The sequence below is a fragment of the Cetorhinus maximus genome, chromosome 17 (genome assembly GCF_964194155.1).
Source record: "Cetorhinus maximus chromosome 17, sCetMax3.hap1.1, whole genome shotgun sequence".
NCBI lineage: Eukaryota > Metazoa > Chordata > Chondrichthyes > Lamniformes > Cetorhinidae > Cetorhinus > Cetorhinus maximus.
The window spans coordinates 17,304,466-17,319,956 of NC_135895.1; the positions used below are offsets into that span (position 1 = coordinate 17,304,466).

The window sequence follows — 15,491 nt, forward strand, 5'->3', positions numbered from 1 at the left end:
ATCCACAAGTGCACACTTCTATTGGTATCACTGAATGGGGATAAGGGGTAAGAACTCCTATCCAATATTGTTCTCCATAATCTAGGAGCCAATTGCAGCATCCTTGTCACGTCCCCAGGTGAGATATGCCAATTCAGAAAATAATCAGGTTTGAACCTAGGGGTGGAATCATCCCAGATTTGCACTAAGTGCAGTAGTGGGCAAGAAGAAGGATGTTCTACCTGCTGGCCGCAATAGCGGGTTTTCATGCCGTATCATCCCAATTCCACCTTATTAATTATGCATTCCCGGAAACACTCCAGGTCATTGGCGTGCATTCTCTGATTCACCCGCCATGCTGTCACCTCAGTCCTTCAGTAAACCGGGTACCATATTTAAAGGCTGCCCTGCACAGAGCTAGCACTCTTCAAGGGATAGGAAACTCCTGGGAACCGATAGCTGCCAAAGGGAGGAAACATGCTGCCCCCAGATGAAGCAACGCCTCCCTGAAGCTCCTATCGGATGCAATGGAGGCCAACTGCGATGTCCTCTACCCCCACTATGGTCGAAGGCCAACAAGCAAGGCCACCAATCCAGCATGGGGGGAGGCGGTGGCAATGGTGCTCAGTGCCAACACCCTGCAAAAGAGGACAGTCATCAAGTGCAGGAAGAGGATGAATGGTCTCATCCGTTCCGCCAGGGTAAGTCACTCTTCTCATCACTCTCAACTCAAACACTCTCAAACCCATCACATATCACAGGGACTTACACCTCAAGGGATAACACCGCTAACTCTCTCACATACCCTCACATCAGCCTCATATCCTATGGAGCTCGCATCCTCATCCCGCCTCATAATATTTTTCTGGTTATTGTAAAGTAGGTTTATGGGTGTAAGTCTAGGTGGTTCTGTCTGTTTGATTTTAATTACATTTGGAGTCAAGTAGGTTGCAAGCTTGAAATCATCAAAAGAAGCTCGGTGTAGAAAAGTGCTAACGTGCTAATGAGTAAACATGGATGCTGACTTAACATGTAAGGTATAAAGGGAATTTGCATTTTTCAGTAAATGAAGGGATTGTTGGATTTCAAAGGGATGTAAGTCTGTTTTACAACTAGCCAGATAAGCAAGACTAAGGAGTGTGTTTATTTTTCCCAAAGGTTAGTAACAATATTGACAACATGAAAGTTTTTATATTATGAGGAAGATACCATTTCAAAGACATGGAACAATATAATTTACATATTAAAAAGAGAGAAACATGTATAAAGGAGAATGAAAGGCTATGTAGGGAAGGCCATGCAATATCTAACAGGAGTTTGTGAAACAGCCTTCAAGAAGCCTCCAGCCATTTGTCCATAAGTCTACTTTGTAAAATAACTGAAATTGGAGAAAAACCATTTGGAACTCCACTGTCAAGTGGGTACTATGGTAACTTGCTGGGTTTGTTTTAAACCTAAGATCTATTTTGGACTGTTGCCTTAAAGGGGGTGTGCAACTGGGAGTCAGATCAATTAGAAATTTTAAGATTTGTTAAAGTAGTAAGCAATTGTAGTCTTATGTATGTCCTTGAAATCTTTTACTTTGTTAATAAATATTTTAATTTAATTTTTAAAATCGTTAAAGGTCTTGGTGGATTCATTACTTCTGAATTCAGTGCACACATCTAAAATAAATACAAATTGCAAAACCGTTGTGATAGTGCGACCAAGCTTCCCTTGTGGATTTGGTCCACCTGGCACACATCATCTGCTATGACATAACAGCTCTGCTCACTACACAAACATTCCATGCAGTACCATGCATCCTGCTCACATTCCACCTGTTTTCATGTAGGAGAAGCTGGTTCACAACAGCAGGGAGAGGTCCCAGACCATGGGTGGTGGCCTACATTAGGCCCATCACTCACTTTGAGGAGCGTGCCTTCATGCTGATTGGTGAGGATGTGGACCCTGCCAATGGTGACAGTAAGGTCAGTGGCGAATACACACATGAGGATCCTACACCACATCCTCCCCCTCTCAATGCAACTGTGAGTGCTCTCTTTCCTGTTTTTGACTCTGCTGCCATGCACTAATTATCTCTACTTTGGTTCACAGGGAGTTCTGCCAAGTGACAGACGCCCTCAGCCAGCCAGTCCCTCAGCTCCATCCAGATCTGCACCTCCAGCAAAGAGGACACCACCTCCATTGGAGAGCTGGAAATAAGCAGCCTGGAAGACCCGTCACAGCGCTTATCCACACCTTCCACCGGCACAGAGAGACACATCTCAGTGGGACCTAGATCCAGAGCAGGCTTGGGTTCACAACCTGATGGTCATTGCACAGAGACATGTCTGCAGCAGGAGGAGGCAGGTTCAGCTAAGCTCCCTGGCATTCGGAGGGCTGCTAGGAAGAGGCAGCTGTGAGGTCCAAGTCAGATGACGAGCCTCTGGATTCAGCCTTCCAACTCATCGTGGAGAGTCAGCAGAAGGTGGAGAAACATCACATAGAGCATTTGGAAGCCCTCAACAGAGTGGCACGTGAGTTGGAAGAGTGCGTCCACCTGCTCTCTGTTGAAGTGGTGCCCACATGTGCACAAAGGGAGGCTTCCATGGGAAGAATGGCGAATGCCATGGAAACCCTGGCCCAGTAGAATGCGGAGATGCATGCAGAGGTGCACTTCATTGCAGTAGCCATGGCTGAATTCCTGCAGTAGCAATGCCAGAGGGAAACGGGGCACCTCAACGTCCCTCCAGCTGCTTCTTCCCCTCAGAGTTAGGCCAGGGCCCTCGGGCACCCGAAGGGAGCATGAGTGGCAGCTGGACACCTGGGTCATCCACTCAGGAATCTCAGAGGCTGTCCTCTCCCTCCAAGTCCCCTTGCTTGTGACCCCCTCAAACGCGTCCTCTGTCACTGCAGAGGGAGCAGTTGGCCCATAGGAGGACCGCCAAAGCAAGCTGGGGCTTTCAAGGCCTCAGCTCTCTGGAGAACCTATGCAGAAGTCATCAGAGTCAACAGAGCCAACCATTGCACAAGTTGTCTCCACCCCTGCTGCGGATGCCAAGGCAACACCTGGAAGAAGTGGTAGGCATAGAAAAGTTAATAATTCTTGATGACGAGTTGTTACACAGGTGAACACATTTTGTCACTTTATAGTCTGAAAATATATTCACTGTCACTGAATAATGTGTAATTGTGAATTTAAGCTTCATTTATAGACTTCACGAGTCCTCCTCCTGCATTCCCCTCCCCCCACCGCTTGTAGTTCAGCTGCATGCAGCCGGACCATGAATGATTCTGGAGTGAGAAGTGTATGTGGGACATTTTGGAGTCTCTTGCAAGCAATCTCCCATGCACAGGGATCCTTCTTCCATCGCACACATCTCAATGTCTTAAGCATTTAGTTATGACGTGGCAGGTGATGTGTGCCAGGCAGATCAAATCCACAAGGAAAACTTGGCAATGCTATCACAATGACTTAGCAGTTTGTATTTTTTAATGAGGAGATTTGTGCACTGAATTCGGAAGTAATGAGTCCATAACACCTTTACAGATTTTAAAAACTAAATTAAAACATTTATTGACAGAAGAAAAGATTTCAAGCACATACATAAGATTATAATTACTTAATACTATAATAAATCCCAACTACACACCCCCTTTGAGGCAACAGTACAAAATAGATTTTTAATTTAAGTAGCAAACCAGCAGGTTTACCACAACACTCACTCGACAATGGAATTCCAAAGGCTTTTCTCCAACCTTAGTTACTGGACACAGCAGACTTTTGCAAACATGGCTGGAGGCTTCCCCAAAGCTGTTTCACACACACCTTTTAGTTTTTATATGGCCCCCCAACATAGCCTTTCATTCTTCTTTATATATGTTTCTCCCTCTTTTTAATCTGTAAATTCCATTGTTCCATATGTATTTGGAACTTTACTTTTCCCATAACATAAAAATCTTTCATGTTCCCAATATGGTCCGTACCTTTTGGGAAAAATAAACATAACCTTGCCCCATTTATCTTGTTAGTTGTAAACATCCTACCATCCCTTTGAAACCCAAACAACTCCTTCACTTATCTAAGAATGCAAATTTCCTTCACACACTACATGTTCAGACCTCATCCATGTTTACTCATTAGCATTTCAAATGCCTTTTACCCAAACTTCTTTTGATAATTTCAAATTCGCAGCCTTTCTGACTCTAATTTAACTAAATCACACAGACAGAATCATCTACACTCACCCCATAAAACTACTTTACAATAAACCACAATAATATTATGAAACTTATTATTTGTGACAATTTTGAATGCTGCTTGCTGAGGTTCTCTTTGTTCACTTGAGTTGACCTGCATCTTCGCCCACCCACAGATCGCACTCCCATGCAGCACCTGTGCCCACCCAACACGAGAATCCTTTCACTTTCAATTTTACAAGATGGTTATTGTGAAGTATGTCTTCAGCTCCCCCATCCTTCCCCCATCTCCAGTCACCCATGTCCTTTTCCCCATCGCTGTTGACCCCCCCACCCCGGGCATCACCTTCCACCTCCCCACCATCACCTACCAGCCAAAACCCTTTTCTTTCTGGGATGCCTGGTGAAGGTGCACATTCCCTATCTTCCCGAGAATCCCGCCTTCATCTATATTGACCACTCCAACCTCCTCCTCCCCACCATCGGGGATCATGTGTTCATCCGAGTCCCCACCATCCAGCCTCGCCATTCCTTCTATGGCTACTGTCGCACCCTCACCCTCCCACTCTACCAGCTCACTCTGCCCTCTCTCATTCTCACCATTACCTCCTACCACGCCCGTCCCCATTTTGCTCCGTAGGAGGCAGTCATCGACCCCACAGACCCCTCCCTTGCACGTTCACCTAGACATTCCTTCCTTACTCCTTCCTCCGCCCCAACTCCTTCCTCTGCCCTTTACTCCTTCCTCTGCTCTTTACTCCTTCCTCTGCCCTTTACTCCTTCTTCCGCCCCCATACACCTTCCTCCGCCCCCCTGCACACCTTCCTCCGCCCCCCCGCACACGTTCCTCCGCCCCCCCGCACACCTTCCTCCGCCCCCCCGCACACCTTCCTCCGCCCCCCCGCACACCTTCCTCCGCCCCCCCGCACACCTTCCTCCGCCCCCCCGCACACCTTCCTCCGCCCCCCCGCACACCTTCCTCCGCCCCCCCGCACACCTTCCTCCGCCCCCCCCGCACACCTTCCTCCGCACCCCCGCACACCTTCCTCCGCCCCCCCGCACACCTTCCTCCACCCCCCCGCACACCTTCCTCCGCCCCCCCCGCACACCTTCCTCCGCCCCCCCCGCACACCTTCCTCCGCCCCCCCCGCACACCTTCCTCCGCCCCCCCCGCACACCTTCCTCCGCCCCCCCCGCACACCTTCCTCCGCCCCCCCCGCACACCTTCCTCCACCCCCCCCACACACCTTCCTCCGCCCCCCCCGCACACCTTCCTCCGCCCCCCCCGCACACCTTCCTCCGCCCCCCCCCGCACACCTTCCTCCGCCCCCCCGCACACCTTCCTCCGCCCCCCCGCACACCTTCCTCCACCCCCCCCGCACACCTTCCTCCGCCCCCCCCCGCACACCTTCCTCCGCCCCCCCGCACACCTTCCTCCGCCCCCCCCCGCACACCTTCCTCCGCCCCCCCGCACACCTTCCTCTGCCCCCCCGCACACCCTCCTCCTCCCCCGTACACCCTCCTCCGCCCCCCTGCACACCTTCCTCCATCCGCCCATACACTTTCCTCTCCCAGTCGAACTTAGATCTTCCCTTCCATCCCCTTGACGATCATTCATAGTAGACCATGGCCAAGACACTGATGTCCCAAAGCAGACATCAGACATCAACGGTGACCTTCCACCTTCCATGAGCTTCTTCACGGTGGAGCCATATCCAGCATGCAATGCACATATTCCTCTAGGGTCCGGTAGCTGTCGGGCTCCAGCATCTTCTGCTTCTCTGATGTCCACGATGTGAGCAAGGCCCTAACGGTAACTCCCGACTTCTGCACGTCAGACTTATCAAGACGTGTTCTGCACTGGCGTGTTTTCCCACTGATGTGGGTAGTAAATCTGATGAGGGGGGATGATTCGGCGAGCAGGGCTTATAATTAGATGCAGATGTATCAAAATGACGTTTCCGATGTGTGGTGGTGGGAAAAGTGGCCCGCCATTGACGGGAAGAGCGGACGATCATAACCTGGTTTCACAACAGCGTGAAACTGATTTTTGTCCTTCCCGCCACATTGTCCACTCGCTCCCGCCATGATGCCCGATGCCAACAGGGACAGAAAATTCCTGCCTAGGACTGCTCAAGTCTTTATATATCAGCTGCTCCCTAGCTAGTTGAGTCATCATGAAAACCACCATCAACTCCAAAATGTTTCCTATAATAAAGGCAGAAAGAAATTTCAGCTGATTGTAACAGGAAACGGTCAATAGTGGATTGGTGGCCATTCAACCCATTTGATTTTCCTCTCCATTGAAATCAATGGAAAGCAAAATTGGGCAAGGTATATAACAGGTGGTCGATCAACCACCAGCTGTTTTCTACCATCACTGGAAGTTAAACTGAGTCTTTTAAATTCATTATGTGTCACCTGAGGACCCCAAGGAGATGTCTTGTGGCACAGTGGCATTGACCCTACCTTGAAACCAGAAGCACTGGGTTCGAGTCCCACTCTGCGGACTTGATGGCCACGGAAGGTGCATTCATAACATGGCCAAACAGGTTGATTATCAAACCTCCGGTTTTCAGCCCAGAACCTCTGATACAGAGGTTAGAATGCTAGCACTGAACCAAGCTGATATATACAGGATTAGTGCTATGCTGGTAGAGAAAATCTTTGTTGTGTTGACAGTCCACATGCCAATTCCAGCCAAAAGCCTATTTACATGCACCATGCCACTTTAACAGTGGAGAAGCCTGGAAAGGACGCAGCATAAATTTTCATTTCTTCAATTTGCTGCTCTCACTGGAGCACTGTTGGGGAAGATAATTAGTTCCCTCTGATGTGGAGCTGCCAATAGTTCTGAGGTCTTTTATGGCAGTAAATGGCAGATTTTCCAGGTAGCCCAGGAACTGCTTCAACTCCTCATCCCCCTTAGGTAGAAATTAACTGTTCAATCCTTTTGGAGCCCGGGAATTTCAGGACCTAGGTTTCTATAAGTGATGACACTTAAAAACAAATTTCTCATGGAGAAATTCAAGATAGTAAAATATCTCAGCTAATTTAGTTTGCCCAGCAGACTGACAGGCAGTATTACATTCAACGTTCACCAGTTTCACATGTTCATGCAGCCATTTCACAGGAAGTCCTTAATATTTAGTTCTAAGTGCTGCAATTACCACAACAGCAATCCTGAACCTCAAGGTATTCACAAGATACCTATATTTTGTTACAGACTGCACATTATGACTTATGGTTGCACTTTTATTTGTATTCAGGTTATTGGCTCAGCAGACTTTTCCAATAATCTTTAACTAGTATCATATAGAAGGTTGCAACTTTCAGATCAACTATGACAAATCCCAGGAGGGGCTGCAGTGGAAAACAACTTTTGTTGGTGCTTTTTTTATTCCTTTGGATGACCACAGGATATGACCTTTTGATAGATAGTTGAACCATCCTTTAAAGATTGGTGTGTCTCTCAAGAAAGAGCACTAGATTACAGCAGAATACAATTCGCTAGACACAAGCAGGCATGTTGAGTGATAGATCAGCCTTGCGCCTGATCCACTGTGTCATGCCTAATACCAGCTTGTCATATTCTGAACTTTCAACTAATTTTATATTTTAAAACTGGACATAAAAAGGCTGGAAAAAATGTGGCCCATGGTCACCTGACTTCTTTTATGGATTAGAACGACTCTGCTGTCTCAAGAGGGAACAAAAAGAACATTCCAGACTGATGCGAGTTGATGTTTTCCCTGAAACCAATCAAAATGGTATTATCTGATTTGAATGGGTCATTCTAAAACAAAGACACTGACTGTCTCAAGCCCTCAGAGGTGCTAACCCACAACACAGGATGCATAATCAACATGAACACCTAACCTGATTTGGAAAAAGACTTTGAACTTTTAAAAGCCGCATGGAGGCAGCCATGTTTTCTTTGTCTCTTTAAAAGATCAGCTAGGAGCTCCACCAAAGCCATTGAGCCATCACTTCCACCAGTCTGTGAACTAGACTCAGAAGTCAGCTGCAAGACATCAGGCAGCCAGAGTACGTAGCCTGTTCCAGTTAAAATTCACCTGAGAACCAACCTCCTAGAAATTAGGCTACAAGAAACCTCACAACCTGTTGTGATCCCTTCGCTTTACAAGACCCTCCCTTCAACTTTAAAGCATTGAAACCACCCAAGAAACTACAGGCCTGCTACACTGGAGACCGGAGATCATAAACCAGAGACTGAGATAACTGTAACCTGTAAAAGCGCATGACCTTTATTTGTAAATAATCATTGTGTGTGTGTGGTATGAGAATGGGTGTGTCTGATGTTTAATTTGGGATAAGTGTGAGAATAAATAACCTTTATTTTCAAACTCACAAAAGCTTCAGCTGAATTATTTATTTGGGATACACACTCAAACAAGTTAAGAAAACACACACCTCTCCATAAAAACACACTAATCACAGACAGTAAGAGACATGACAACTGTTTCATGGTTGCTGATCGAATTGATGCTGCATAAGATCTTTGTTGGGTGGACTACTCTCTGATATCATCCCATCAGTCAGCCTATCAACAAGGAGGCACTGCCACAGGGCACTGTTGACCATTATTTGTGCCTGCCTGTGGCAGTTCTCTGCTGTATGGTAGCCAGGATTGAATCTTCTAAGAAACCTTCACTTAACTCTGCCCTCTGTTACCTGCAATGATGCAGGTTAGCACATATTACAATTGTAATGCTCATCAGCATATTTATCTGTCCAGTGATACAATAACGCCAGCTTGGGTCAGGCACAATGAATGTGAGTGGAAAACAGCATTAGTTCTCTTCAAGAGATGCAGGTGTGACACACAACAGGGGATTCCAATCGTGCTGTTCTCTTGTTTGTTTTTCTACTCTGTTGCTCTATGTGAACTGACACACATAATACAAAAATCATCCCCTTTGAGTCTGTAATTTTTTTTCTGTTTTCTAATCTTTCTCAAAACTCCTACCTTTTAAAAATATATACATTTTTTGCAATTGAGTAAATTTTATGCCACAATGCTGACAAAATCCCCAAATACAAAATTCCCAATGACAGATGTTATCAGATGACATTATGTATATTTAATGTCAGCACCATTTTCTTAATATATGCCTATTTGTGAAATATATCTCTGTAGCCATGTCATGCCTGTTGTGATCATACATTTATAAAAGTTCTTATTAGTTAAGTATGTGTTTTTTTAATTCTTAGCTGGTTATTCTGCATTCATTATTCACCAATCATGGTGCATTGCTCATTCACATTGCAGCAAATATATTTTCCTGAGATAGTGCTGCCATGACAATTTCTCACCCATACCACCATATCTTCCTAAAACTAATTACACGTGAATAATTCAAGTTTTCACAAACTACCTCAAAAACATCCTTTCTGGGTCCTTTCTCTTCACTCAGTCCTTTCTCTCCATTGTACAAACTGAATAGCCTCAAGTCCAGTTATATACTTCCTCGCTAATGGATGGCATCACACAAGTACATGCCTTAGGGTTTCAGGCATCTGCCCAACCGAGGCCTGACATCCAAAAGCCAGATGTGAAGACATATGAGTACACATGGCGACAACTGCATCTCTTGGCGCCCTTCAACATTCATCCAGCTTCTCTGTGGTGCAAGTCGGTGGTAGATCACTGAAGGACAAGAGCAGCAGACGCATGGGAACACCACCACCTGGAAGTTTGCCTCCAAGCCACTCACCATCCTGACTTGGAAATATATTGGCATTCCTTCACTGTCATTGGGTCAAAATCATGGAACTCCCTCCTTAACAGCACTGCAGGTGTACCTACATCACATGGACTGCAGCGGTTCAAGAAGGCAACTCACCAGCACCTTCTCAAGGACAATTAGGGATGGGCAATAAATGCTGGCCCAGCCAGTGAAGCCCACATCCCTTGAATGAATAAAAAAAAAAATTCAGACATCTCTGGAATACAAAGGATTTTATTTATTAATTCGCAAGATGTGGATCTCTTTCCCAGGGCCAACATTTTTGCCCATTCTAAGATCCTTTTGAGATAGTACTGGTGAGCCATCTTCTTCAACCAAAATGGTTCATGTGGTGAAGGTACTCCCACAGTGCTGTTAGGTGAGGCCTCAGGGGAGGAGATGGTGTCGTGGTATTGTCGCTGGACTAGTAATCCAGAGACCCAGGGTAATGCTCTGGGGACCCGGGTTTGAATCCCACCCTGGCAGATGGTGGAATTTGAATTCAATAAAAAAAAATCTGGAATTAAAAGTCTAATGGTGACCATGAAACCAATGACTCCAGAACCCCATTAAGTCTCATGGCATCAGGTCAAACATGGGCAAGGAAACCTCCTGCTGATGAATCAGTGCTCCTCCATGTTGAACATCACTTGGAGGAAGCACTGAGGGTGGCAAGGGTGCAGAATATTCTCTGGGTGGGTGACTTCAATGTCTATCACCAAGAGTGGCTTGGTAGCATCACTATTGACTGAGTTGGCCGAGTCATAAATGTCATAGCTGCTAGACTGGGTCTGCAGCAGGTGGTGAGGGAAAAACATACTTGACCTCATCCTCACCAACCTGCCTGCCGCAGATGCATCTGTCCATGACAGTATCGGTAGGAGTGACCACTACACAGTCATTGTGGGGATGAAGTCTCGCCTTCACATTGAGAATACCCTCCATTGTGTTGTGTGGCACTACCACCATGCTAAATGGGATAGATTTGGAACAGAGCGACTGAAGACTGGGCACACATGAGGCACTGTGGGCCACCAGCAGCAGCAGAATTGTACTCGAACACAATCTGTAACCTCATTGCCCAGCATATCCCCCATTCTACCATTACCATCAAGCCGCCAGGGGATCAACCTTGGTTCAATGAACAGTGCAGGAGGGCATGCCAGGAGCAGCACGAGGCATACCTAAAAATGAGGTCTGAATGATTTGTGTCCCAGGCTGCTGAGGGAGGCAAGGGAGGAGATCGCAGGGGCTCTGACCCAAATTTTTAATTCCTCTCTGGCCACGGGGGAGGTGCCAGAGGACTGGAGAACAGCTAATGTGGTTCCACTATTTAAGAAGGGTTGTAGGGATAAGCCAGGGAACAACAGGTCAGTGAGTCTCACGTAAGTGGTAGGGAAACTATTGGAGAAAATTCTGAAGGAATGAATCTATCTCTACTTGGAGAGGCAAGGTTTGATCAGGGATAGTCAGCATGGCTTTGTCAGAGGGAGGTTATGCCTAACAAATTTGATTGAATTTTTTGAGGAGGTGACCAGCTGTGTAGATGAGGGTAGTACAGTTGATGTAGTTTATATGGATTTCAGCAAAGCCTTTGAAAAGGTCCCACATGGGAGACTTATAAAGAAGGCAAATGCACATGGGATACAGGGTAATTTGATAAGGTGGATTCAAAATTGGCTTAGTTGTAGGAGGCAGAGGGTGATGACAGGAGGATGCTTTACTGACTGGAAGCCAGTGTCTGGTGGCGTACCACAGGGATCTGTGCTGGGCCCCCTATTATTCGTCATTTATATAAATAAGATAGATGACTATGTGGGGGGTAGGATTAGTAATTTTGCGGATGACATAAAGATTGGCCGGGTGGTTAACTGAGGTTGAGTGTCTTGGGCTACAGGAAGATATAGACGGGATGGTCAAATGGGCAGATAAGTGGCAGGTGGAATTTAACCCTGAAAAGTGTGAGGTGATACACTTTGGAAGGCGTAATTTGACAAGGAAGTATTCAATGAACGGCATGGCACTAGGAAGTTCTGAGGAACGGAGGGACCTTGGTGTGTGTGTCCATAGATCTCTGAAGGCAGAGGGGCATGTTAGTGGGCTGGTGAAAAAGGCATATGGGACACTTGCCTTTATCAATTGAGGCATAGATTACAAAAGTAGGGAGGTCATGTTGGAGTTGTATAGAACCTTGGTGAGGCCACAGCTGGAGTACTGTGTGCAGTTCTGGTCGCCACATTACAGGAAGGATGTGATTGCACTGGAGGGGGTGCAGAGGAGATTCACCAGGATGTTGCCTGGGATGAAACATTTAAGTTATGAAGAGAGACTTGGGTTGTTTTTGTTGGAGCAGAGAAGACTGAGGGGCGACCTGATCAAGATGTACAAGATTATGGGGGGACATGGACAGGGTGGTTAGGGAGCAGCTATTCCCCCTAGTTGAGGGGTCAGTCACAAGGGGATATAAGTTCAAGGTGAGGGGCAGGACATTTAGGGGGGATGTGAGGAAAAACGTTTTTACCCAGAGGGTGGTGACAGTCTGGAATGCACTGCCTGGGAGGGTGGTGGAGGTGGGTTGCCTCACATCCTTCAAAACGTACCTGGATGAGCACTTGGCACGTCATAACATTCAAAGCTATGGGCCAAGTGCTGGTAAATGGGATTAGGTAGGTAGGTCAGGTGTTTCTCACATGTCAGTGCAAACTCGATGGGCCAAAGGGCCTCTTCTGTGATCACAGATGCCAGTCTGCAGCCAATTCGATTCACTCCTTGCGATATCAAGAAACGGCTGAAGGCACTGAATACTGCAAAGGCTGTGGGCCCTGACAACATTCCGGAAATAGTATTGAAGACTTGTACTCCAGAACTTTCCGCGCCCCTAGCCAAGCTGTTCCAGTACAGCTACAACACTGGCATCTACCCGCTATGTGGAAAATTGCCCAAGCATGTCCTATACACAAAAAGCAGGACAAATCCAACCCACCAATTACCGCCCCATCAGTCTACTCTCGACCATCAGTAAAGTAATGGAAGGGGTCATCAACAGTGCTATCAAGCGGCTCTTGCTTAGCAATAACCTGCTCACTGTTACCCAGTTTGGGTTTCGCCAGGCCACTCAGCTCCTGACCTCATTACAGCCTTGGTTCAAACATGGACAAAAGAGCTGAACTCGTGAGGTGAGAGTGACTGCCCTTGTCATCAAGGCAGCATTTGACCGAGTGTGGCATCAAGGAGCCCTAGCAAAACTGGAGTCAATGGGAATCAGGGGGAAACTCTCCATTGGTTGGAGTCATACCTAGCACAAAGGAAGATGGTTGTGGTTGTTGGAGGTCAGTCATCTCAGCTCCAGGACATCACTGCAGGAGTTCCTCAGGGTAGTGTCCTAGGCCCAACCATCTTCAGCTGTTTCATCAATGACCTTCCTTCCATCATAAGGTCAGAAGTGGGGATGTCTGCTGATGATTGCACAATGTTCAGCACCATTCGTTACTCCTCAGATACTGAAGCAGTCCATGTCCAAATGTAGCAAGACCTGGACAATATCAAGGCTTAGGCTGACAAGTGGCAAGTAACATTCACGCCACACAAGTGTCAGGCAATGACCATCTCCAACAAGAGAGAATCCAACCATCGCCCCTTGATGTTCAATGGCATTACCCCACTATTAACATCCTGGGGGGTTACCATTGACCAGAAACTGAACTGGACTAGCCGTATAAATACTGTGGCTACAAGAGCAGGTCAGAGGCTAGGAATCGTGCGACAAGTAACTGGCCTCCTGACTCCCCAAAGCCTGTCCACCATCTACAAGGCACAAGTCAGGAATGTGATGGAATACTCCACACTTGCCTGGATGAGTGCAGCTCTTACAACACTGAAGAAGCTGGACACCATCGAGGACATAGCAGCCCACTTGATTGGCACCACATCAACAAACATTCACTCCCTCCACCACTGACGCACAGTAGCAGCAGTGTGTACCATCTACAAGATGCACTGCAGGAATTCACCAAGGCTCCTTAGACAGCACCTTCCAAACCCATGACCACTACCACCTAGAAAGACAAGGGCAGCAGATAGATGGGAACACCACCACCTGGATGTTCCCCTCCAAGTCACTCACCATCCTGACTTGGAAATATATCACCATTCCTTCACTGTCGCTGGGTCAAAATCCAGGAACTCCCTCCCTAACAGCACTGTGAGTGTACCTACACCACATGGATTGCAGCGGTTCAAGAAGGCAGCTCACCACCTTCTTAAGGGCAACTAGGGATGGGCAATAAATGCTGGCCAAGCCAGCGAAGCCCACAGCCCCTGAATGATTTTTTTAAAAAGGCAGGGAGTTCCAGGTTTTTTACCCAGCAGTGATGAAGGAATGGCAATATATATCCAAGTCAGGATGGCGTGTGTCTTGGAGGAGAACTTTTGAGGCAGTGGTATTCCCATGCGACTGCTGCCCTTGTCCTTAGTGGTAGAAGTTGCAGGTTTGGGAGGTGCTGTTGAAGAAGCCTTGACAAGCTCCTCCAATGCATTTTGCAAATGATATACACCGCACACTGTAGCCAGTGGTGAAGGGAATGAATGTTTAAAGTGGTGAATGGGGTGCTAATCAAGCAAGTCGCTTTGTCCTGGATGGTGAGGAGCTTCATGAATGATTTTGGTGCTGCAAACTTTCCAGCAAGTAGATGGTATACCTGCACATTCTTGACTTGTGCATTGCAGGAGATGGAAAAGCTTTGGGGAGTCAGAAGATGAGTCACTCACTGCAGAATATCCAGCCTCTAACCTGTCCTTGTGAGCCACTGTACTAATGTGGCAGTTCTAGTTAAGTTTCCAGACAATGTTGGCTCCCAGGATGTTGATGGGGGGAGATTGGAAGATGAATGTCAATGGAAGGTCATTAGAGTCTTTTTGGAGATATTCATTGCCTAGCATTTGTGTGGCATGAATGTTACTTGCTACTTATCAGTCCAAGCCTGAATGTTGTTTAGGTGTATCTGCATGTGGGCATAAACTGCTATGCTGTCGAAGGAATTGCGAATGGAACTGACTTCTGAAATCATCAGTGAACATTCCTAATTCTGACCTTATGATGGAGCATAAGTCATTGATGAAGCAGCTAAAGATGATTGTGCCTTGGACACTGCCCTAATGAACTCCTGCAGCAACATTTTGGGATTGAAATGATCGGCCTCTGACAAACTAAAGCACCTTCCTCGAGCTAGATATGACTAAAACCATTGGAGAGTTTTCTCTCTGATGCCCATTGACTTCAATTTTGCTCGGGTTCCTTTGTGTCATACTCGATCAAATGTTGCCTTGATGTTAAGGGTAGTCACTCTCACCTCATCTCTGAAGTTCAGCACTATTGCCCATATCTGGACCAAGGCTGTAATAAAAACAAAAACAGAATTACCTGGAAAAACTCAGCAGTTCTGGCAGCATCGGTGGAGAAGAAATCAGTTAACGTTTCGAGCCTTCACGGCCCTTTCATCCGCAGTAGCTTTTAGCTTTTTGTTTTTAAGGCTGTAATAAAGTATACAGCCAAAACTGAACATCGGTGAGCAGATTATTGAC

At 46.8% G+C, this 15,491-nt stretch overlaps 1 protein-coding gene across 1 annotated transcript in view; it reads left to right on the forward strand.

Annotated features, from left to right (window-relative positions):
* Positions 1-15,491, forward strand: part of hfm1 (helicase for meiosis 1) — a 109,686-nt gene that overhangs the window by 52,398 nt on the left and 41,797 nt on the right. The window lies entirely within an intron of this gene.